The 23,456-nt window shown below is 37.5% G+C and overlaps 1 long non-coding RNA gene across 1 annotated transcript in view; it reads right to left on the bottom strand.

The window, feature by feature from the left end:
- LOC135413879 (uncharacterized) overlaps positions 1–570 on the bottom strand; it is a 34,387-nt gene extending 33,817 nt beyond the window's left edge. The window contains exon 1 of the long non-coding RNA XR_010430462.1: positions 383–570. This is a non-coding gene — a long non-coding RNA (uncharacterized LOC135413879). The remainder of the gene's footprint in view (positions 1–382) is intronic.
- Between the last annotated feature and the right edge of the window lie 22,886 nt (positions 571–23,456).

The raw sequence follows: 23,456 nt of genomic DNA, 5'->3' as shown, positions 1-23,456 counted from the left end.
TATCAGACTTGTTTGACAAGGCCTTGGTGTATGTCACACCCAACCATTTAATTCAGATTTCAGTATCAGTTCTGTTGAAATAGGTCAGACTACTGCAGTGCAGAAGTCTGACTGAGGGGAAGGACTACATTTGTTTAGAAATAGGCACAGTATTTGCATAATGTATCTGCGGTCTTACTGTGACACTATTCAGTTTTTGTTTCATCTTGTGCATAAGGACCATCAGGTACAATTAGAGGAGTTGTCTCTGTTAGTCCTGTGTAAATGGTGAATGATACCGGCAGGTTAGCAAATGTGACCAGTGTAATGTATGCATTTGGAGCCAAAAACAGAGCCTGCTGGTAAGATCCTGCTGCATTCAAGTCAATGCTAAATCACTCACCAACTCAGCAGGGGTGAGAGTAACGGGCAGATCTTCAGTCTGATGCTGCTAAACCTGTTCTTCATCCAGTGCCAGGCAGCAGATCCTGCCTCTTTTGCCACTTTCTGCTCCATTTCTTCTCTGTATCCATACCATGACAGTCCTTAGCCAGGGCTTCCTCATTTCCCCAGCAGCCTCTCATGTGGAGTTTGTTTTAGCTTTAAGAAAAGTAAAAAAGTTAGGAAAAAACAAGGAAAGCAACTTTATCGTTTTTCCTACTGATTATTCTAATGAATTCTTCCACTTACAGCCACCTGCAATTCTGAGTGACTCAAGTACTTTTTAAACATTTGCTGCTGTTTCACATTTCAGCTTAGAATCACAAATCACATGAAATTGTACTCTCCTACTAGCAGTTCAGCTACCTCTTTTTTCTGAGTTCTTAGAAGACCTTGTGGATGTTTTCCAGCTTATCTGTTTATTGACAGTGAATTCCTTTGATGAATATTTTTCCAGATACCCCAGCCTCATTGAAGACTCCTGATACAAACACTGTTTATTTTTCTCTAATATCTGTGTTATCCATAACTTCTCAAGGATGAAAAAATTAATCATCCAATTTTCCCACACAGTTCTCAACTGAGATAGATACAAATATATCGTTGGTATTTTCAGTTGTATTTTTGATTACTCATCATCTTATACCTTACCTTTTACCTCCATAATTCTCAAATTCCATAATATCTGGTCCTTTCCTTGAATTGGGCTAGATTTCTGTTTTCTGAAAACAATCATTTTGTCTAAAGTAATATCTTGAACCTTGCAATCTCCCTATACTAGTTTTTAAATGGCTTTCTATTTTATTTTTTGTTAAGGTGCATTCATTCCTCTGTTACTCCTGGGATGCCTAAGAAGCCTCCATGCTGAGTGTAAGGATTTTAATTTCCTCACATTTGACTTTAGGGTTTTTTAACTAACTTTCCCCTTCAAAAAAATTTCATTATCAAAAGTTAAGTGTCACAGTCCCACATTTGGTTCAATCACTCCCTTGAGAATGTTGAACTTAATTATGCTCTGGTCACCATTAATTAGTGGCTCGGCAATAGTTACTTCTTGAACCAACACTTGAATATTACATAGGACAGAGTAACATTCCCTCATGTGTGCTGTAGAACCTACTGCTATAAAAATTACAGTCTGAGAGGCCAAGAAGTTCTCTTTCTAAATCGCCCTTTGGAAAGGATGAATTTCTATGCAGATATTTGAAATGCCCAATTACAACCATATATTAGTCTTGGTTGCCCTACTTGTGCCTGCTCACACTTTACACCTCTACAATTTTTGAAATATAGGAAATTCTATCATAGGTTATTTTAACTGTAACATGTGCTTTCATACTGAATTGACTTGCAATATCAGAATTCTCTGCATGGCAAAAGGTTTGAAAATGTTGTAAAAGAGTGTAATGTTGGTATGAAGTTCTCAAACAACATTGCTCAATATTATTTTAATTATTTGATGGTTAATAACTTTGAAACTGCACTAGTATTCTAACAAACAGAAATATTTTCCTGCATCAATTATATTAATTCGCCCTGTGTTTACTTCTGCATTACTGAATTCCTCTGCATTTTTTTTATATAATGCTATTTCTTTAGTGTTATATTAGGCTCCCCACAGCTGACAGATATCCTCTTACTCTGTGAGAACTTGTCATACTGTACTAATGTGAAAAGAAACATCATTCATAGATGTTCAAAATACAGACATCTTACACTAACCTTTCCAGATAGCTTTTTAATTTTGTACTCTATTTATTGAAAATATATCTCCTTTTTCTAACTTTTATCTCACATTATTAACAAGAAAGAAAACCCTATGAGTTTTCTACTGTACATTTGTAATGTGACTATAATTACATTTTAATTGTTTCCTGGACTTAAAGAGATTCAATTGTTTAGAAGTATTTCTGTACTGAAGACTTTCTGTACTGAAGTACTGTTCTGAAGCATCTGATTTCAGTAGGTTTAGACACTTGCATATCTTTGAGAATCTGTCCCTGATCCCACTAGAGAGCAGTCAAATGCTCACAAACAACAGCAAAGATACTATTTTCAAAAGATATAGCTGAAAGATCAAATGCTTAGAGGAGCTAGACTTCAACCAGACATGTCCAACGCCACCATTCGTAATTTAAGGGGCTCCACCAATTCTGGTAGTCGGTGTCTTTCCTGCATAATTCAGCTCTGCAACTTCACATGGTCCAGCAAATGTGCTAAATCAGGGTCTTTCACCCCTCGGAGATAATTAAAATATTCTACAGCCCGGCACAATCTCTTTAAATAGAAGAAATGAGAGCAGTGTGAAGACAATGGTCTCAGTGATGTCAGGAGAATCCAGCTGACTTACATGCTTATATGTAATGGTCTGTAATGCTCTATGTAGTATGTTTTTCTACTTTCACTGAAATTCTCCACATATAACAAGTCATACATGTCAAATAACTAACATAAAGCCTTATAGTGAGATTAAACTGCAGGAAATTGTCTCCTTACGGCTACTGTTTGATACCTAGTCAGTGAGAAAGTACAGGACTGCATTCTAGATTTTGATAACAAATGCCTTGGTTTGGGAATGTTTATACCTAAAAGACCTGGATATAGACACCTATGATTTAAATTTCAGACTGTGAAATTCCTTCCCAGAGTAAAATATACACACACCTCCCAAAAAGGAAAAAATAAAATAAAATACAGAGGTTTGGCTATTAACATTGGATTTTAACAAGATAGCTTCCAAAGACAGAAAAGGGAAATAAGTCCAGTGACGGTGGAAATTCCAATGTCTCAGGTGAAAAAATGCTAATACAGCTTTTGGATATGGTTTTAAGCTTTGCCAAGGAGGAAATGGAAAATTAAGAGGTTCTTGGAAAATGAAGAGGTTTTGACAGAAGATCAAGACACTGACTCAAAAGAGCCTGAAATTCTACAAAGGCTATTGCCAGCTTGCGTCAGTGAGAACAAGTGGAAACAAACCAAAGAAATTTATCTAGTTACATTGGCAGCTAAACCTAAAGGAGAAAGAAAAATGTGTTTATTCTTAAATTTTGTAGTTACAATGCCTCAGCAGCTTTTCTTTCTCACTGGGGCCCTGATTTTCTGTTCCTCTAAAGTATTTTTATTCTCTTTTTATTTTCTTTCCCTTAGTTTTTACATTATCCAGGGAGTGCAAAAGTCTCTTTGTTATAATTTATGTAACAAAGGGGTTAATATTCCTGATGTTTTCTCTGCTGAGATGCCAAACAGGGTCACCAGATGTGATTCATAAGTTGTTCTTGCATGTGGCTTAGCAAAAGCACAGCTGTGGTTACACACTGGGGGTGGAGGGAAAGGGGAAGAGATCCTGACCCTGTTGGAGTCAACGGGAGTTTTACTATTTACTTCCACGAGACCAGAATTTCACCCCAACTACCTATGTGGGTCTTGTTGTTTGTTTTCCTTTGTTCAAAAGGATCCTTACTGTCACCATTGCTAGATTTCATAGAGATTAGATGAGAATCAATAATGTTTTTAATTATTATTATAACCACCAATCTACAATATTGGATGACAAGTAAAACATTACTAAAAGTTTTACCTCATGGTGAAACCTTATTTTGTTAGAGAAAATGGGGAGTTCATCCTTCTTTTCCTCAAACTATTTGCTTTCCTGGAAAACATATTTACATCCAAATATAGGTATCGGAGAAAAAATAATTTATTCTAGTTTAAGTCTTCACACATCCCCAACCATGCTGTTTTCTGCTTCACAATTTTACAATGTCTTGAAGAAAATAATCTAACTTTTTGATCAGCAGGAGCAAAGAATTTGTTGCCTCTAACACTATCTGCAGAACCTTCACTGAACTTTTTTTTAAGTATGTTTCTGAAATATGAAAAACTGCAAATTTAGGACAATCAAAGATCTAAGAGAACCTTTTGTTTTATCAGTGCTTTCCCCCTAGTTGATTCTATGTACATTTTTATTTACTAAACAGACAAAAATTGAATTTAGCTAGAACTATGGCTAAACAAGCTTCAGAAAATGTTATTATAACTGCGTGAGTATGGGAGGAACTTAATTTCAGATGAGAAAATCAGAACTAAGGTTACATTAAGAAGGAACTTATATTTTTAAAAGCATCTTTCCTACATCAATTTCCACTTACGTGTAAACTACTCTATGATGATCATTTGCTGTGGTCTTAGCTCTTCCTACTCTTCTCTCTACAAAAGGTAAGGCTTTGATACGAGATCATCTAATTCCTCAGTGGAAATGAGTGTTCCATGATCGCTGTAAGTATTAGACAGGCACACACATGAGACTGGAAACAATTGTATAGGGACATACTCAGTTTGTCTTCAAGTCTTCTTGTACTTGAATTCGGCTATGAGATGGTTGACTGCAAAGCAGTTAGTTATGTTTATCTGCTTATATAAACTTCAGTGACATTTCTTTTGCTTCTGTTGCCTTGGCTTCAATGGCATCAAATGAGATTCATTTACAAGAGAGACAATTTTGTCTCAACAATCAAAATTTCCTGCTCATAAATGGTGATGGTTGCAGCCTGATGGGAAAAGCACAGCCTGTTCTGGAATAGCTTCGCAAAACAATCATTACTACAGGTCAATAACTTTTATATATTCATTAATGTACTCATTTTACATGCAACCATCAGTACAATGTTTTCACCTCAGAACTCGAGATGGTCTTTCTCTGAAAGACAGATACAAGTGCAAACAACCCTCATTAGACAATTACTGAAGTAAGGGCAATCATATCGTGTTTCTCAATCACATACCAAGTAACTGCAATGACCTGAAGGCAGTTGCTGGCTGTTTCATCAAAGAGTGTGGAAATTGTAATATTTGCTTCCAAGGTTTGATTTTATAAGGTCATTAAAGAAATATGCACGTTTTATACATATTATGTCTTCATTAGTATATTAAACATGCAAATAAGTGTTCTGACTCCATAGCGCTAAACTTTTTTGCCTTTGAAAAAGAAATGACCAAATGCTAACTCCTGGCTAATGCTGTACCTTTACTAAATTCCAGGTTGAACCCAGGAACTGCTTGGGAAAGTGCATGCTGACCTGGGCCAAAAGCATCCAGGGACTGTTCCAGCAATTTAGCAGTGTAGATGTCTGAGTTACAGTATCCAGGAAGTTCCTTGGCTCTGTTTAATTTCATAAGAGAGGTGGAACTGGCATTTGCTTATGTACACGCACCTTTGCTGTGACATAATAATGTATCAATTTCAATATTTCAGTAATACTCTGCAGCATAGTGAACACCAGACACAATCCAAACAGCCCTTACCCTGCAAACTACATAAAAGTTACTTCACAATGACCCAAAATCAAATCACTACTTAAACAGATGGGGTATTTTCAATGTTCTGAAGTTTGGTGAATAAAATAATCTTTGGCTCCTACATAGGACCATGCATCCAAGCCTTTCAAGGAACTTTGGAGGCACTAAATAAGGAAAAAGCTTCCTTTGGGAGCAGCTGGAGGACTGTAAAAAGAAAGCAGTTCAAATCATTATAAAAGTTATTAACAACAAGGAAAAAACATGCTTCCAACAGAACTGTTAGGCTCTGGTGTGTTGCATTCTTGTTATTACACTAGTTTTGTTGGGAAATAACAATTCACACTTCCTTCTTTATAAAAAGTATTTTTTTGTCATGCAGGCAAATGTAAAATCTTAGCTGTTACTTTGCACTCTGAAAATTTATTGAACAATTAGGAGGGGACAGTGTAAAGGATTCTGAGGTGTTGTCCATCAGTCTAGTATCTGAGCTCACCACGGAGACCTGGAGTGCTGAAGGAAGAAATACTCCACCGTCCACTAATTTGGGGTAGATGAATCTGTTACACTGCCCAAAGGAGGGATTTTGAATGGTATTTGTATATGTTCTGATGCAAGATTTTATGGCTAAAACATTTTATTCTAGCTCTGGACTCTGTCAGCCTCCAGTTCAGTCTGACATTTTGTGGCAGGAAGGACCATGCTAAGATCCTGTCCAGGAAGCCTGAGTTTCCAGTGCTTGGTCATTGGCATCAGGGACCTCCTAGATGCGTCATCCCTGAAGGAGTTATTGCTTGGCGGTGGGTGGAGAAGCAGGTAATCTCTGAGGACAGGAGGGAAGGTGACAAGTAAGCAGCAGTGTCACATTGCATCAACCCAGGAAGGCTTTCGACTCCACTCCCAGTGAGGTCATGCCAGTGGATAAGGGGTAGGAGCCTCAGTCCAGACAGCAGAAGCCAGATTTTATTTTCCGTTGAAGCTTTTACCTCACAAATCCATAGCAAGTCATCTCCTCATCAGGAATTTTTCCAAGGAGAGGACCAGAGAGCTGGTTCTCAGCTTAACAAATGCCTGTGTCTGGCAACTCCTGTTGAATGGCTTATTTTCAACTTTTTCCATCCTACTATTCTATAGCAATGTCACTGTTATTGCCTCTCTGTGTGGACATTCATATATTATTTATAAAACCTTTTTTTTTTAGGTAGTGTCTCTCTCTTCAGCACAGACAAACCTAGAAGCACACAGGCACTAACTGCACACGCAGGGTTATCTGCACAGCACAGAGAGATGCTCCAATCAGCCTTAAACAAAGCAGCTTGGGCACTGGAGGCAACAAATGTATTCTGGCCTGAGAGACAGGAAGTTTAAATAAATTCAAAACATGTAATTACACAATACCTTCCTAAAATTCTCCCAGTTATTTCACTGGCTTCCAACATAGCATTTGCTTTTTCCATCTTAAATGGTTTCTTAGGGCTATTAAAAATGCAGCTGGTTTCTACCTTTCTAATGGTAGAAATCAATAAGGTGAAGCAAGTTCTACCAGTGCAGATTATAAACAGTTCAAAAATGTCACTAGTTTGGACTAGTTTTTCTGAGGAGAAAAAAATTGTATAAATATAATATAAATAAATAATACCTAAAAATAATACTCTTTATTATTACCACCAGTATATTATTAATGCAAAAAACATAACAAAAATGTAGTCTATGATTTCAAGTTTCATTTGGCTTTCACTAAAAAGTATAGTCCATGTTCCATCCTCCTTTTTTTTGTCATCTATTACTCCTTCAAATGTATGACATTGTTAAGTATTAAAATAAAGATTATGGAGTGATTTCCATTTTGATCTCCTGGTTTCACTTGTTTGTACAATTCTAGAAATTACAGCATGCCTTTTCCAGATTTCCCAGCCTTGTTTTGTACCTGAATTTTACATTAATTTTATCAGCAATGGTCCAGCCTTTTTTTGTAAGATAAGAACAAATTAGATGAACATTACTGTGTGAGCGGCAACACACAAAGTAGAGTGCCACCACAACTCTTAGTTATCAAGTTTCACTTAGCAAAGAACTAAACAGTGGAAGATTTGAAGACAGGGCACTGTGAAGGCCAAAGATTAAAAATTAGATAAAGGTCTGAGACAATTTCCCAGAGGATCCGTTTCTTGGGTAATCACTAGCTGACAGGATCTAAGACTGGATCAATTCATATTCACTTCTTCCCCTGTGAATTTGCTGTTGGCTACTGTCAGCATCAGTATACTTATAATTTAAAGGATTCTTTGAGGACTGAAGTGTTAAATTTGGCTTGAAAAGAGACATCATTTGGTAGCATGCTTATATAAGATAACTTCCATGGCTAAAAATAGTTGCTCTTGAGAGAGCAGCTATGGAATACAATGAATAAGGGCAGGGTAACGGAAGACATAAATTCTAGAAGCAGACTTCATAAGTGAAGGATAAGGTTTAACAGGATAAAGTTTTATAGCAACCAACAAGCCTTTAAATGGCCTAAATACTTATGAATCATTTAAAATATCTGAGGCCAAGCATGAGGGTTCATTTCAAGCTCTGAAACTTCTCTGCCAGTAATTTTGTACGAAATTTTATAATCTATAACCACATTTGCTGAGCCCAACAGGTATGTTCTCAGGACCGTGGTTTTTCCATTGCACACTTCAGGTAGCCCTGTTTATATCAATCCAGATGGCTCACAAGGTAACCTGGACACACTCAGATTAAATACAAAATATTGAGTAAGGCCTATCAAGGCCATTAATTACTGTTAGGTGGTGTGACAACCCACATCACTCTGCCAAGATTACCAAGAATTCATCTTCGTTTTCCAAAATCCATGGGGGAGTTTTGCCCCAAAGGGCTTCCACATGATGGCAGGAGATATTAATGTGCCCTAGGTGAGACAAGAGAAAACATCTTTCATGTGGTACTTCATTGTTAGCGGTGTTGGAAGGAGCATGCTCATTGTGGTTCACTACTCAGGCAGAAATTTAGGTATGATAAATTAATTCCAAACAGATGATCACACAGCATGTACCCAAAACAGTCCCAGCTATAGCTGTCAGCTATTTCTCCCTGGTTTTGGGAACATGGTTTAGTGGTGAACATGATGATGGTGCTAGGATGATAGTTGGACTTTAGGATCTCGGAGGTCTTTTCCAACCTTGAGTATTCTATGTTTCATGGTTCTGTTACCTTAAGGACGGGGAGCTTTAGACTTCATTATTCTTTTTTTATTTAATTTGTCTGTATTTTCTCGACTTGTGTAAAATTTACCTCTTATTAGACCTATCAGTCATAAGAGAGATATGAAAATGGATCAACACAGGACTACCTGAGCTGTGCAAAAAAGAGCAGTGGAGAGATGGAAGAAAATGTTCATTATTGTTTGCTCACAGCTACATGATGAATCACAATCTCTATTACATACAATACACATAGGGACTGGTCATAGTTAATATATACAGTTTAAATCTGAGTGGAAAAATTTCCTTCATCTCAGAAACCTTAAAAGAGTTACAAAAGGTTCCCATTCTATCTTTAAAATATTGTATAAAAATGTGACTAACATTATTTTTTTCCCCATGAAAACATGCAAATATTTGTCCATTCATATAGCAATATCATTTAACTTCATGCAGGTATGTGAATACAAGTATTCTTGAATTTAACAGATGTATTTGAGTCACTACTTTTAACTGCTGTTTTGGTGGATTGCTCTCAATGACTCTTGTTGAAGCTATTTCACCTTTAAAGAAAACTAAATAACCCCTGCATTGGGGAAGTGAACCTTGCTTTGTAACTTTCTATGTGAGTACAAGTTGGTTATTTTTCTACAGCTGGTAAGTCTCTGTCTGATCTTGACACAAACATAATGGAAACTGAAAACATTTCAAAGTTTGTTTTTCCTCTCACTTCCTTTTTGTTTTTTCTTATAAAGAGAAAAATTTATTTAAACAGTATTTTTAAAATAGTCCCAGCAAATTCCAACCAACATGGCTCTCAAAATTTTAGTAGAGCTGAACCACAGTCACAGATGAAAAAGAGAATGTCAATAAATCAACTGCTCTTGCAAATAATTCAATTGTTAAAAGAAGTAATCTTCCAAGAATCCCGGGTACGGTATAAAAATACCAATAATTAATAAATAGTAGGGAGGAGAAGGAGGAGGGAATGCTGACCTACATGAATCTGAGAAAACATTTTCTATATGTATGAAATAAGGTGAGAAAAAAAGTAAGGAGTTTCCTACTTATGCCTTAAGTGAATGCGATAATATAGTATAGCAGTACTGAGGCTGAGAACTTCATTTTCACTTCAGGTCTAGAAGAGAGTTACTTTGGAGTGTTATTATTCCCAAATCTCTCAGGAGGACTGTGGCAGACAGGACTGGGCCTACAATCTTGAATGCCATTATTTGAATCTGTCTTTTCTGTGTCACACTAGTTTGAGTGTATATAGTATATTACCTTTAATTAATTGAGTGTTTATGTGTTAAAAAGTTATTCACTTGTGCACAGAGTGATTTGCCAGGATTTATGATGGGAACGTTTTATAACAGCAGCATGTGTTTCCCTGCAGTTTGTATAGGTTCATTCATTATAATTTTTCCTGATGTTTTGCCTACCATATTATTAACCTCCCCAAAGCAATGAAATAGCAGCTTGTCTTCTCACAGCAGAGAAACTAGAGGAATAATTATGAATGTGGAAATCCCAGTGAAAACATGCTTCTATTGAAAGGGCCTAGTGGTCCAAATAGAAGCCTGCTGGATTTATGAAGTCTATAAAAAAAGCAAACATACAGAAAAACAGATGCTTTTTTTCTTACAAAAATCTTGGAAGTCCTACACTTAGGAAAAAAGGGGGAAGGGAGCAGAAGGAAAGAATGTTATATTTATCATTGAATCATAGAATCATTTAGGTTGGAAAAGACCTCTAAGATCATCAGGTCTAACTGTTAACCCAGCACTGCTAAGTCCAACACTAAACCACGTCCCTAACATGGTTTATGCCACTATTAACAAAAATTTATATTTTATTTTAGGCTATGGAGTCTGAATAAATCATGAAAATTTCAAATCCTTCCCCTGCATACCTGTTTAATCATTTGGAAGTGTTCTTTTCAAAATGTAAGAGTTTGTGAGCATAGTGTTTGATTTGTTACTCCTTCAGTAGCAAAATCACCTTTGCTTCAAATGGATAACTCTTTAGAACTCTTTACATGCAAGAATTTACAATAATGGGAAAATGAATAGCATTCACTGACGGCGGTAGGGGAATTTTTTTCCAGATTGTCAGTGAGGAGGTAGGGGGAAAGCCTGTGAAATCAATTCCAGAAAGTGTTGTGGATCACTGGTTATTTTACAAAGATCCAAAGCTGACAGGACCACCACAGTCATTTGTGTTTATTGTTCAAGAGGGTGCTTTTTTGGACCATCCCTACCAAAACCAAACTCATTTAAGAAAAAAAAAAAAAGGGGGGTGGGTTGAGGGGACCAAAAAAGCAGGAGGCAGAGTAAGCAATGAGCCTTCTCCAAGCCCTGCTTGAGGATAGCCTTCCCCACCACTGCCCCAGCCCTACCCCTCACTTAGGCACTTTGTATTATTACATGTGCACTCTTCATTGTTTTTTCTCACAACATCCCTGGTCTGCTTCTGCACTCTGTCGTCCGGGTGGCCACGCATAAAAAATGTGATTTACATTCTTGTTTCACTCTTGCCACCTTTTCACTTCCTGTTGCTTCTGCAGCCCATGGTTTTCTTGCCTTTTCTGTTCTTTTAATCTGAAAACTGAATTTGTTTACATTTTATGTTTATTACTATTACATGTTTGTCAAAGTAGCAGAGGAAAAAATTGACTACTGTCATCGGAGTTGTCCTAGCTTTCTTTTTTAAATAATGTATAGATAATAAATTATTCAAAATATTAAAAAGAAAAATATTAATTTGCTGAAGGTGGTAAAGCAGTTTAAAACAAAAGAGAAGAATTTTATCTCAGTTGTTTCTCATCACATCCCAAAATTTTTCACACCTAAATATAATTATATCAAAAATATTATTACACTTAGGCTACAACAGCATCCTTTGCAACAGGTTGAAACTCCTTTCAATGTCATTGAAAAGATGAGAAAAACAATGCAAGAAAGCTAAAGATTGGAGGTGCCACATGGTGACAGTGGCTTTCACAGATGAAGTCACAGAGCTTGAACACGTGCTCACCTTTTGCTGGGATCAAACCTCAAACAGTCAAATTCAAGTCCTTTGAAAGAGTTAAGACAATCTACCCCTACTGAGGAGCTGCCCCTGTGAATATAAACCCACGCTACAGCAGAATAAAAGGGTCATTTGTGCTAATTCAGTCCCACTCAGCAGCAAAGGCTGAGCAGAAAGATCTGTCATCAAGTTGAAGCTCTCTGACTGGCCATACACTTTTTGCTGTAAATCTCACAGATTCTCATAAAGAATGCCCATCCTGAGTTCTCACTGGAGACTAGAAGCAGCCCTTAGCATTTGTAGAAATAGGCAGCAGATATGGCTGTTTGTTCTTTATTCCCCTGCCTGCCTTAAATTCTGGTCCTGTTTTCTCTATTAGGGGTAAAGAAAGAAAAGTGATTAACTGGGAGAACATATGAATAAGTGAATAGATTCAGAGTTCAAGTATGCACAAAAGATTTGGCTGACCTCCTGGAATTTATGTAAATTTGTCTGATTTTTTTTCCAGAGGTAGAATGATACGTTGTGCCCACAATCTTCCAATAGGTAAAGCAATCCTCTTCTGTTCCCCACTCCCTAGAGGCAATCTGCTCTCTTTCCTGAACATTTGTTTTTAAGGGGTAAACAGTTCCAACACCATCAGTCTTCCAGGCACATGCATTTTAACTGCACTGTGCTTTTTATCTGCCCTTAGTACCGGCAGAAAGGGAGCACAGCACCTGCAGCTTCAGTTGTCTGACAAGATTCAGAAAGGTGCCAACACCAGATCTGCTCCACATGTACCATACAAATGTTTCAATATTCTCACCTCATCAGTACTTCTCTGCAAGATGATGAAAAAGTATACACCCATTTCAGTGCACAACATTGACCAGCTTTACCCAGGAGCCACACCATGAGCTAAGGGCTGGCAGCCAGCAACTTCTGGCTTCTTATCCCTGTTCTGACACAGATGTAAAGGATGGCACTGGAGTAGTCATTCTGTAGAAAATCTGTCTCATTTTCCTGAGCTGCAAGATATAGTTCCTTGTCTTTCACAAAGTTTTTGGGAATTAGTTACTTCCATGGGAGGGAAGGGGAGAATTATATAGGTGATAACAGTTATTCCTTTATAATAGGAGGAAATGGAGGGAAATGAGCCAAAACCAGGAATAATAAATTTAAATATTTTTAGTATATCAATAAAAATAGTATTTGTGTGACTCAAAAAACATCAATGTCATTAAAAGATATTTTTTAATCAGTTCTCATGCTTATTTTGTAATATAAAATATTAATATGTAAATATATATAAAATATAATAACTGTAAAGTTTCTTGTTTAAACCTACTACAATGAGGTGATTAAATTAATTCCCAGGTAGCATGGGTAATATAATGACTATGTTCATTTGCATTATATCAAATTATTTGGTGGCCTTTAGCTGCTACTTTATTTGAAGTACAGAAACACCATAAAGAAATAGAACTGAAAAAGTCTGTCTGTGTAAACCAAGGTAAGGGAAGACAAAGAGGTTTAAATGTGCTCAGACAGAGAACATGACAGAGTTTCAAACCAAACTTAGGTTTCCCTACCTCCTGCCCAACCTTCTTAGCTCTAGAACAGCCTTGGTACAAAATGTAACTGCTGCTAAACTACTAGACTTAAGCTTTAGTGAGTATATTTGTGTTATGTTACACTTCTGCAAAACAGTGAATGTCATTTAAAGGACTTTCTGCAAGTCAAGGTACAGCAAGTACATACACTTACAACCATAAGCCAGGGAACAAGGGCTCTCACTTTTAGTTAGTGGCTCTAGTCATTGGACTGCAAAGCAGAGAAAAGTAAGTAAAATCTTCAGAAGGATACTAAAAGATTCATAAAATCATGTAGAAAAGAAAGGGAAAACATTCAGAATCTCTCCATGGAGAAAGAGAAAAAAAAAAAAGGAAAAATAATCAGAAGCAGCAAGTTCAGTGGTTATCAGGACTAAAATGAACTTTTTCTTCTCTGTTTTTAAAAACGTTCAAATATAACAAATATTCCTCAGACTGAAACCTCTTTGATTTTAAATGTTTCCCAGTGTCTTTCTTAAGTGTTTTGTTTTAAATGATGAAGTCTTAATAAATAGTGGACACATAATAAGCTTCTGTGGGATTTGGACTTTATCCCACAAGTGAGAGGAAGACCTCATAACTCAAAGAGTGATGAAGCCGCAAGAGAGTTATGAAGGTTTTTCCGCACTAGTGGGATTAATTCCATATTCCACAGATGCCCATTATATAGAGGTTCTCTGTTTATACTGCAAGGAGGTAAAAAGCTTTTTTTTATTAGATTAAAATGTCAGGGTTGAATATAAATGTCTTAGTCAGAAGAGTAAAGAACAGCTGCTTTGTGGTGTCACAAAACATCCAGAAAACAGTGACTGAGTTAGTGGACAGACTCGCATTGAAAAGGATTTGGGTAGCAAGGAGTCATCACTACAAATCACTTGGTCCCTGTAAGGTGTTCTCACTTTGTGAAGTAGGGAAAGAAGTCCTCATCTTTTGAAGAGGATCTGTGAATTGGTTTTCTTCATCATTTCCACCATTCAAGACATACAAAATCTCCTGTTACTGTTCTCAGGCTCTGATCCTTCATAACACTGACAGATCTCCCCAGCACACCAATATCCCTGACAATGGAAAAGGTGAACTTACAGAAGAATAAGCTATCCCACTTAGACTAAAATGAACCTTCAGTCCAACCCTTTGCAATTCTAGAAGACCACGGAAACTCAGCTGACCATGAGAATGAGAAGGTCACTCCAATGAGTGTATTCCGTATGAACCAGTGATGTATTTGCTCAGCAAAACCCGAAAACACTGCCTGTTCTTAAGTTAGATGACTGCTTTGCTGTCATATGCCATTGTTTTTATCTGGCAATTCTCCTCTCTGTCCTGAGTATTTCAAGACTGGATAACCCTTAGCATAAAAAAAATTAAACTCATGTATTTACATATTCTGTTTTCTTGGAGATATTTGCCTTTTAATGAAACACTGTTCTGTTTATCTTCAGAACAGGAAAGGTCTAAAATACAAATTTTAAAACCAGATTTAGGCTTTGATCTTAAGGCCATAAGTTTTAATTAAAAGACTGAGTTCTCTGCAATATGAAGTAGTAAATTAAAATCCAAATCATTCACTGTTATTGTAGAATCCTCTGTATGTATCGTGACATTAAGTAAAACATTTTGTTTTCTGTGGGGCATAAACATTCAAAGTGTTTTCTGACCGTATGTGCATTATAAGGTATAAACCCTGTAACAATGGAGCTCTCTGGATTTCATTCAGCACAGAGCAAGCTGCCTGCAGACACTGTATCATTCTGCCCAGCTTTTAAATACCTGGGAAAATCTGTCCTTATTTATTAAACGCAGTTGCTGTTTATGGGTTCAACTGAAACCTACAGCTTGAAATATCCAAATAAGAGGGTCGTGCCTGAATTTCAAAAACCAAACAGCTATTTCAGGATGAAGTCTTGCCATAACCGTAGAGCACAAACCTGCAATGAAGACTGGAGTCAGGGTCCATGTGGCACGGGGCTGCAGAAATCCAAATCATCCTACTGGTTGGTGTCGATAGTGCTGGGCATCTGTGAGAAGACATCCTTCTTTAATACCCTGTCTGATGCTCCTTTCAGAAAAGCCTGCTGAGGTGCCCAAGCTGTGGTCCAGTTCCTGTCACTCCATGGAGAACTGGTGAGCCACACGGGGCTGGCTCCTTCCCTGCTGTGAAAGATAAAAGAAAACAAAAGAAAACAAAACAAACAAACAAAACAAAAAACAAAACACAAAAAACCCTACACACAACCCCCCCAAAACAAACAAACAAAAATAAACCACAAAAACCCAAACAAAAAAACAAACAAACAAACAACAACAACAAAAAAGAGTTGAATAGGAGTAAACAAATTCAAAAGAACCAATTGATGTCAGGATTCATGCTTTTCAAAAGGGAAACATGCTTCTATGCAAGTAAATTCACACCCATTTTGCTAATATTGTGCAAAACCATAATTCCTGCCATGGCCACAACTGTGTACAAGGAAGTGATCACAGCAGCATCTCCTTTCAAAGGGCTATGACCCATAAGGCAGCCTTTGTGACCTGTATTATCTCACTAAGAACAGATTGAAAACCCCCATGCTGTGCTGAGACCTTCAACACCCATGCCAAGAGTACTAGAAATCTGAAAAATATCTGGCCCTTCCTATGATGCCAACTCAGGTGGCAGCTCAGTCTACATACTTAACCACAAGTTTGTAAATCTGAGGCTCTGCTCTGGGTAGGATGCAAGTAAAAGATTCCTTTAAAGGTCCTTTTACACTCTGCTACTGATGGATCGGTATTTTGAGGTCAAGTATTTTTAAATATTTATTTTTAGTACTTTAGCCTATCTGCTTGCCTACTTAAAATAGCTTAAGAAATATTTTGGGCATAAAAACACAAACACTCACATCTTTAATGAAGTTCTGGGGTTACCTCCCCATCAATGACAGCAGTGTGGAGAGATGCTGTGGTAGGTTTCTAACAGGGTTCTGATACTCTTTCCCATGTCAGAGAGAAGAAAGTTAAAAACAGCAGAATTTGAAGGTGAGACAAAGAAAAGAAGACATGGACTAGAACATCAGCAAATTTCTTCTATTTCTCTTTCAAAATTTTGTCTCAACTTTTAAGTCTAAATTTTAATATTCTGCCTCAAGGAAGCAGAGGTTAGACTAACACGGAGGTTAGTCAAGAGGGTATCCTTAAAGGATCTGCAGTGTGATGGAGAAGAACAATTGGGAACTCAATCAGAAATTAGAAACTGGATTGTGTTCTATCAACTGTATTTTAAAAATCACCTTCTGCACTCTGGCCCTGATGTCCTCTGGCATAAGTTTTTCGTATGAAAGTAATTCTACAGCTTCCTTATGGAGTTGTTCCAAATTTATACTAACACTGTGGAAGCCTCTATTTCTCCATGCTTTCCTACTGGGAGGAGACAGGGAGTAGAAAGTTAGGTGCAAAGAGATCCACCACAATGAAATCATCCCTTCACAATGTGGAAAGATTTCTACACCTAACTCATGGTGATGCTATCCAATTTGTCCTACACAGAATGACACTACTTGCTGCATACCTTGGGAGTAGCTGTCAATTGAGATCATAAAATATGTAGTAAGGGAAACACAACAATCATCAAGTCCATCTCCTGGACCTGAATGGCTGGTTCATCAGGTTAGCCATGCTGGGTGAACGGATTTGGAAGCAACAGTGATCAACAGCAGCCTGTGGCACATCCTAGGAGGAGAAGGAGAGAGATTAGGAAGTGATGCCACCTTTTCTTAAGTATTGCGGGAAGTATCTCCTGCTTTCCAACAAGATAAGCCAGGGCTGTAATTCAGAGAGGGTGCAATACAATGTGGTTCTTTTGCTATCAAACCCACTTCTGTCAGAGGAAAAAATCATCATTTTGTAAAATCTCCTTCATTTGAACAGGAAGCAGGGTGCAGGAAGATGACATCCTGGAGGTTGCAGTATCCTCCCCTTGATTGATGTAAGTGCTCCACTGGGGGTATGACTTCAATTCTTTCCTTGAAACATGAATTAAATGAGGCCATAAGCAAACATTTCACTTCCTGGAGACAGTTAAGAGCTAATGTGACATACTGCACACAGTTTATTTTCACTTTTGGCCCAGCAAATTGCTGTACTATTTTCCAGGCCCTTAAACTTGGTTGGTGTTTGCTGAAAGAAGCATTGCAGACACACTGGCTGTGAGTCCAGTAGGATTTCTAGCTCACTGACTGATTCTAAGCATTCAGCTGAGGAACTGAAAGGTTAGTAAACCAAACTTGGGCCAGAGGTACATGTGTTCCGCTTTGCTTAAGACTTCAAAAGAGCAGTTTTTCTCATGCTATCATACTTGTTGCATCATCTAGTTTGCCTTTTAACAAAACTAACAACTGATGCAATTGCCTGGCTCGTGCATGCAGAAAACAGAAACTCAGAGAACACTCTTGTTCTGCCTTTTTTTGTTCCCTGGCCAATGGACATTAAAAACCTGTGCAAATTCAAGCATCAGAATAATTTCTCGGTGAGAAAAACAGGACACCAAGCAGTAAGCCTGCCTCACAGATATACTGGTAATATATGGCAGAGCTAGGAGTAGATTATGCTCTACAGACAACTGATGGGACCTGACCATTCACTGAAGTAAATGAAATCTGAATTTCATTGAATGAATTTTATGCTAAGTCTCCCTGTGGTATAGAAGGGAAGAAACATGCTGCAGAATCAGAAGTGATTTTGCTGCTTTTTGAGGCAGAGATTGTCACCCACCTGGTAAAAGCTTAAAGTAGCTTTTTTTCTATGAACAGGCTTTGAACATCCACAGAACTAACTGTAGAGCAGCATGGTTATAATACAAAATAACCAGGACAAAGTTGTTGAGTGACTGGAAAGTCTGTCAGGGTTACCTGAATATTGTAAGAAGCAGTCTTCTGCCTAATAGTGGCTTTCTGGGGCATTCTGCTAGCATGGAAAGATTAAAGAAACATTGGGATATTCCTATTAATGTGGCATTGTTCTCTTTTATGATAAGTGCCACCTTTGTTTTTGCTTTCTGTGGTACTAAAACATAGCAAAATTTACAGAATAGACATTTTTTGCAGCATTGAGGTACCGGAGCACTACAATAGAGGACAAAATACAGAGTTCAGTGGTAAAATAAAAATCGACTATTCCATTTTTCTCTGACATCCGTGCATTGACAAAAAAAGCTGATATGAAACAGTCCACAAACCATTTGGTCTGGCCTTTGTTTTTGAGCAGCATCTCCAGCTCAGCACTGCCAGCTAATCACAATTACCTTGTATGATAATATATTGAAGAATTTTGCCCTTAGTAACCTTTTCATAAAAAAGTCGTATGTAAAAGCACATCATTCAAAACATGCGGACATAAAACCCAAAACTTTATAGAAGTACTGAAAATATTAATACTTATAACTGAGGTGGTTCAGTACCCCTAAAGATCTTCAAGAACTCTGCAAACAGCTCCTCTCATTCAGTCAACAGTTTGAACACATAACTAGGTCAGACACATCGTAGCAAAGAAATCACTTCTTGGTATTAGTAAGGCCAATGCAAATGTTCCAACACAGAAATGCCAACATGCTTCAGACTTCACCTGGGGAGGAGAAGAGGAAGCAATTTGGTGTCTACAGTGGCACAGCCCTCGGCATCTTTGCAAAGACTACCTGTGATGCCAGCTGGGGCAGCAGTGGTGTTCATGATGTGGAAAACTGCTTGCCACAGAAAAATATCACGCTGCTGGCATTTCCCCCCTCTCTACCTTTCTGAAGTGCAGAGAAGGAGAAATGTCAGAGGCACTTTGGGATAAGAAACTGCCTGTTTGGTTGCCTTGCCTCTTTGTGTTTGACTGGTTTTTTCCTCCCACTCCACTCAGTGTTTCTTTCCACTCTCATGTGTTTTTTTAACACAGATATCCCTAGGTGCTTAGCTCCCTTCAGCTGGTAGCTGTCTAGTTGGAGGAAAAAATAAACTAGCATACACTTTTCTGAATCAATGTTTTAACTGTCACACTGCTAATGTTGACTTCCTTGTAGTTTTTGGTGTCAGTACCTCATACTCTTTTAGAAGAATTTCTTTATTGCCTGAAAATACACAGTTTGATCCCTAAGTGCTTCTTAAGAGTTAACCTGACTTCTGATTTTCCCCTTCAGCTTCATATCTTTCATTTTTTTTTCTCTCTTCCAGGGACAATGAACATTATTTTACTTCATTTATGACCTAGCCTTGGCAAAAAATGTCACTTACACCCGAATCCAGATTTTGCTAGGTGAGTTGAACATAGATTCTGCTCCTGTCCTAAAGGACATTGTAATCTAAGGCATCAAGAGGGTTGATATCAGATTCTCTATTTTAAAATTCTTAGCCAGCCAGTATAATATCATGGCTGCACCAGCAGAAGTATATGTATCTTCACATCTAATACACAAATAACATATTTAGGTGTATTTTTCTGAATGCAGTAAATCAATAGACTCATTTATACATATTTAATGTCTCCAGACAAGACCATTTCATAACAGCCTTATCTTTTAATCCTAAACTCCAGCCTCCACATCAGCATTTTTTTGGCATTCATAAATTATGATTCAGTAACTACTGATGTAAGAATAGCAAAGGGAAGTTTAGAGAGCCAATGGGGTATAAACTGTGCCGGTAACAGAACAGTGTTTCTGACATCTCTACAATATAATAGGGAAGTACACATAAAACCAAATTAACCTCTTGGTATTTTCATGAGCAGAAAAGGATTTAATTAAGGAAGTCAAGATTCCCTTCCAGTTCCTTCTTCCAATAAATACGTTCAGGCTTTGATCTTTGACCTTTATTCGTAAAATTAATTCTACATCATATTTCTGCATATAGCTCTCTAAGGAGAATCAAGTTTACACTTCCCTCCCAATCCAAACCATAACAGCGCTTAATTAGGTGATAATTTATGTAGTACTTAGCATGAACTTTTGACACTTGCTGAAGTAGGCAGCATGAGTGCACATATGTTATCACCTGACTACATCAAGCAACAGAGCCTATGCACCGGTCAGGTATCTTGGGCTTTATAAGGTATCAAGTAACATTTATAACTCTCTTGTGCCTAAATTTCTAATAGGTCAGACCTGTCTCCAGTGTACATTAATATATATACCTGTGTGTAGTTAAAGCACTGATTGCAAGATCTTCATAACAACTAGCAGATAAGGGAAAGAGATGTCAAGACAACCTGCAATGAGGCTGTCCAGAACTGTGTCGCTCCAGTCAGTTTTAAGTGCACAGCTGACAAACATTTAATTTTTGCCCATGCAATCTGTTTAAAAACATGGAATTGAGCTCTTTTCCTACCAAAGTTAAACCCTGAATAATCATAACTATACTAGTCCGACTTATAAAAAAAGTGTACAGAGCATTTTTATACAAGGCTTTTATGTCTACCCATGGAGATGTAGTGCTCTGTTGGGTTGAATAGCAACTTTTTGATGGAGTTGCTACCTTTTCTAAATGGTAAGGTGACTTTGACCACAGTTAGCTCATTTTGCTTTGGGCAGTCTAAACCTAACTTTTAAATTGCTCAATATTTGATAAGAAAATAGACATTGATTCATAAATTTTCTCTGTTGAGCAGCTCTAGCAAACAACATGTAATATTACATTCCTAGTTTGGAAGCAAAGATGCTCAGTTAACTTGAACATGTCTAAACAGAGATTTGTGCCTGCATTCTACTGTTTACTTATCAATCTTTCTCACTGATACAAACAATGGAAACAGGACTGTCATGAACATGTTCTCCATCACCCTATCACCTGGACTACTCTACACACTGCATTTTTTGAATCCTGCAGCAAGGTTATAACAAAAGTCAGATCTTCTGGACAGCAGGATAGAAACAGCTCTAGGCCATCAGAAAAGGGGGAAATGTAAGCATGCAAGCTATCTCAAAAAGATATATTTTTTTTCTAAAGCCCAGTTTTCTAATTATATACTTTCATCCTCTACCTCATAGAAGTTAATGAGATATCACCCAGTTCTGTGGAAATAAAATCAGATCTTACAGAAGCTGTTCAGCATGTTATGCAAGTATGTTTCAAAAAGGATTAAGATTAAATTAATGACTGCTGATTAAATGTATTCTACTTTGCTTTACATTTATTTACTATGTTTCTTACATCAATTTTTATATTCTTATTTACATTTACTAATAGTCCCAATGTTGTTTATGAGAATAGTGAAGACGGTATAATCCTTTGTACTCTTTTTCATGAATTTCAGAAAATCCTTCACAATACAAAGAACATACAACAACCATCCTACTTCCTGTGTTCTTTTGAGTTGTACCAGAGTGGCCACAGTCCAGATAACGCTTTGTTGATATTGTTTTCACAGACACATAGGTTAGCCTCTATAAAATTATTGTCATCATGAAAAAAATCTGAAATATAGTGTGAAAAATTGAAACCAAGATGTCTAGAGAATCAAAATAATGTGATGGTATCTTGTCTAAAACAGCTTTAAGTGTAGTTAAATCACCAGCAATCCTCTACTACTCCTCTAGTACAATATCTACGGACTTCACTGATTTGTTTTTCACCAACAAAACAGGGAGAATGAATGGGATATAACCTTGAACATGGCGAGATCATCACTAACCTTGAGCTTGATTCTGAAATTCCTGCAACACCAGCTCTGCTCCAGATTGGCCCTAGGAGGGTCTGGCTCTCCAACACCTTGAGGACAGCACAGTTTTTCACAGCTGTGCAGAATGATGCCATCCTTTTTTGACTCCAAAACAGACCCCTGTTCCACAAGCTGGAGTAATTTTAAAATATGCAAGGCAGCAGCTAATAAACACCAGCATGTGTCCTCAAGTATCTTCTTCTTCACAAATCACAAATTACTGAGAGGACTAGCAAGCTACAGTTGTAGCACACCACAAAGACACTGTCAAGATGCCTCCCAGGCCAGTTTGGTTTGCTCTGTTTGGTTACTAGCCAAAAGGCAAAAGATGAATCCAGCTACTGATGCAATGCAAGGCAGAGCAGAGCTTCCCTGGTTATTTTAAATAGTTATTCTTGAAACTGATACTAATTTTGTAGAGTATCTGCAAATAGAGGAAGATGGAGGCTTAACCTTTTTCACCAGCTATCAGGCTTGTAAGGATCTCTTCTCCATACAGGCAAGAAAAGCTGGGCTATTCCTGGGTCTAGACAGAGAGCCTGAATCTTAGGCTGGACCTCACCATATTAAAAAATAATACAATAATAATAATAATAATTAAAAAAAGAATACCAGCTACTGTCAAGAGTGTTGAGAAGCAATGGCTCATTTATATTCTGTCTTCAATTTAGCATAAGACCAGAAAGCATATAATTACAGAGGACTCAATTCAAAACAAAATGTTTAAGCTTCTGCACTGAAGAACTTTATGCATGGCCAGAGAAAACAGAGAACAACAACTTTCCACAGTGTTTAGCTGCTTTGCTTGTGCTTCCATGATACAGAGGCCAAACATACAGTAATTTTAACTGAACCAAGTCCAAGACTTGTCTAAGTGTATCCACTGAAAATGAAACCGACCTTGGGGAGAAAGAAGAAATGGCAGGGCAGTGAAAACATATTGTGCCTTGAGGAGAAGCATAGAGAAAGTAGCAGCGGCTCATGCCACCTCTCAAAATAATAACTAAGGTTATTATTTACCAGACAGAAATGACCTTTCTCCTTGCACAGTAAGTCTTTGGTGCCAGCAAAGGCAGACAAGGTACCTAAATAAGTATTATGAGAGAAAACAGGAGGGAGTATTCAGGACGGTGTTAATACGACAGAAAACGAGAGCAAGAGATTCTCTTGCTCCTCCTGAAGTGGAAGGGATGATTTATCATAGGCAACTAAATTAGAAAAACAGTGTATGTAAACAGAGAGC

This window comes from Pseudopipra pipra, chromosome 4 (genome assembly GCF_036250125.1).
Source record: "Pseudopipra pipra isolate bDixPip1 chromosome 4, bDixPip1.hap1, whole genome shotgun sequence".
Classification (NCBI taxonomy): domain Eukaryota; kingdom Metazoa; phylum Chordata; class Aves; order Passeriformes; family Pipridae; genus Pseudopipra; species Pseudopipra pipra.
The sequence above is the reverse complement of the archived record's forward strand: the minus strand, read 5'-3'. Positions and strand labels throughout refer to the sequence as shown.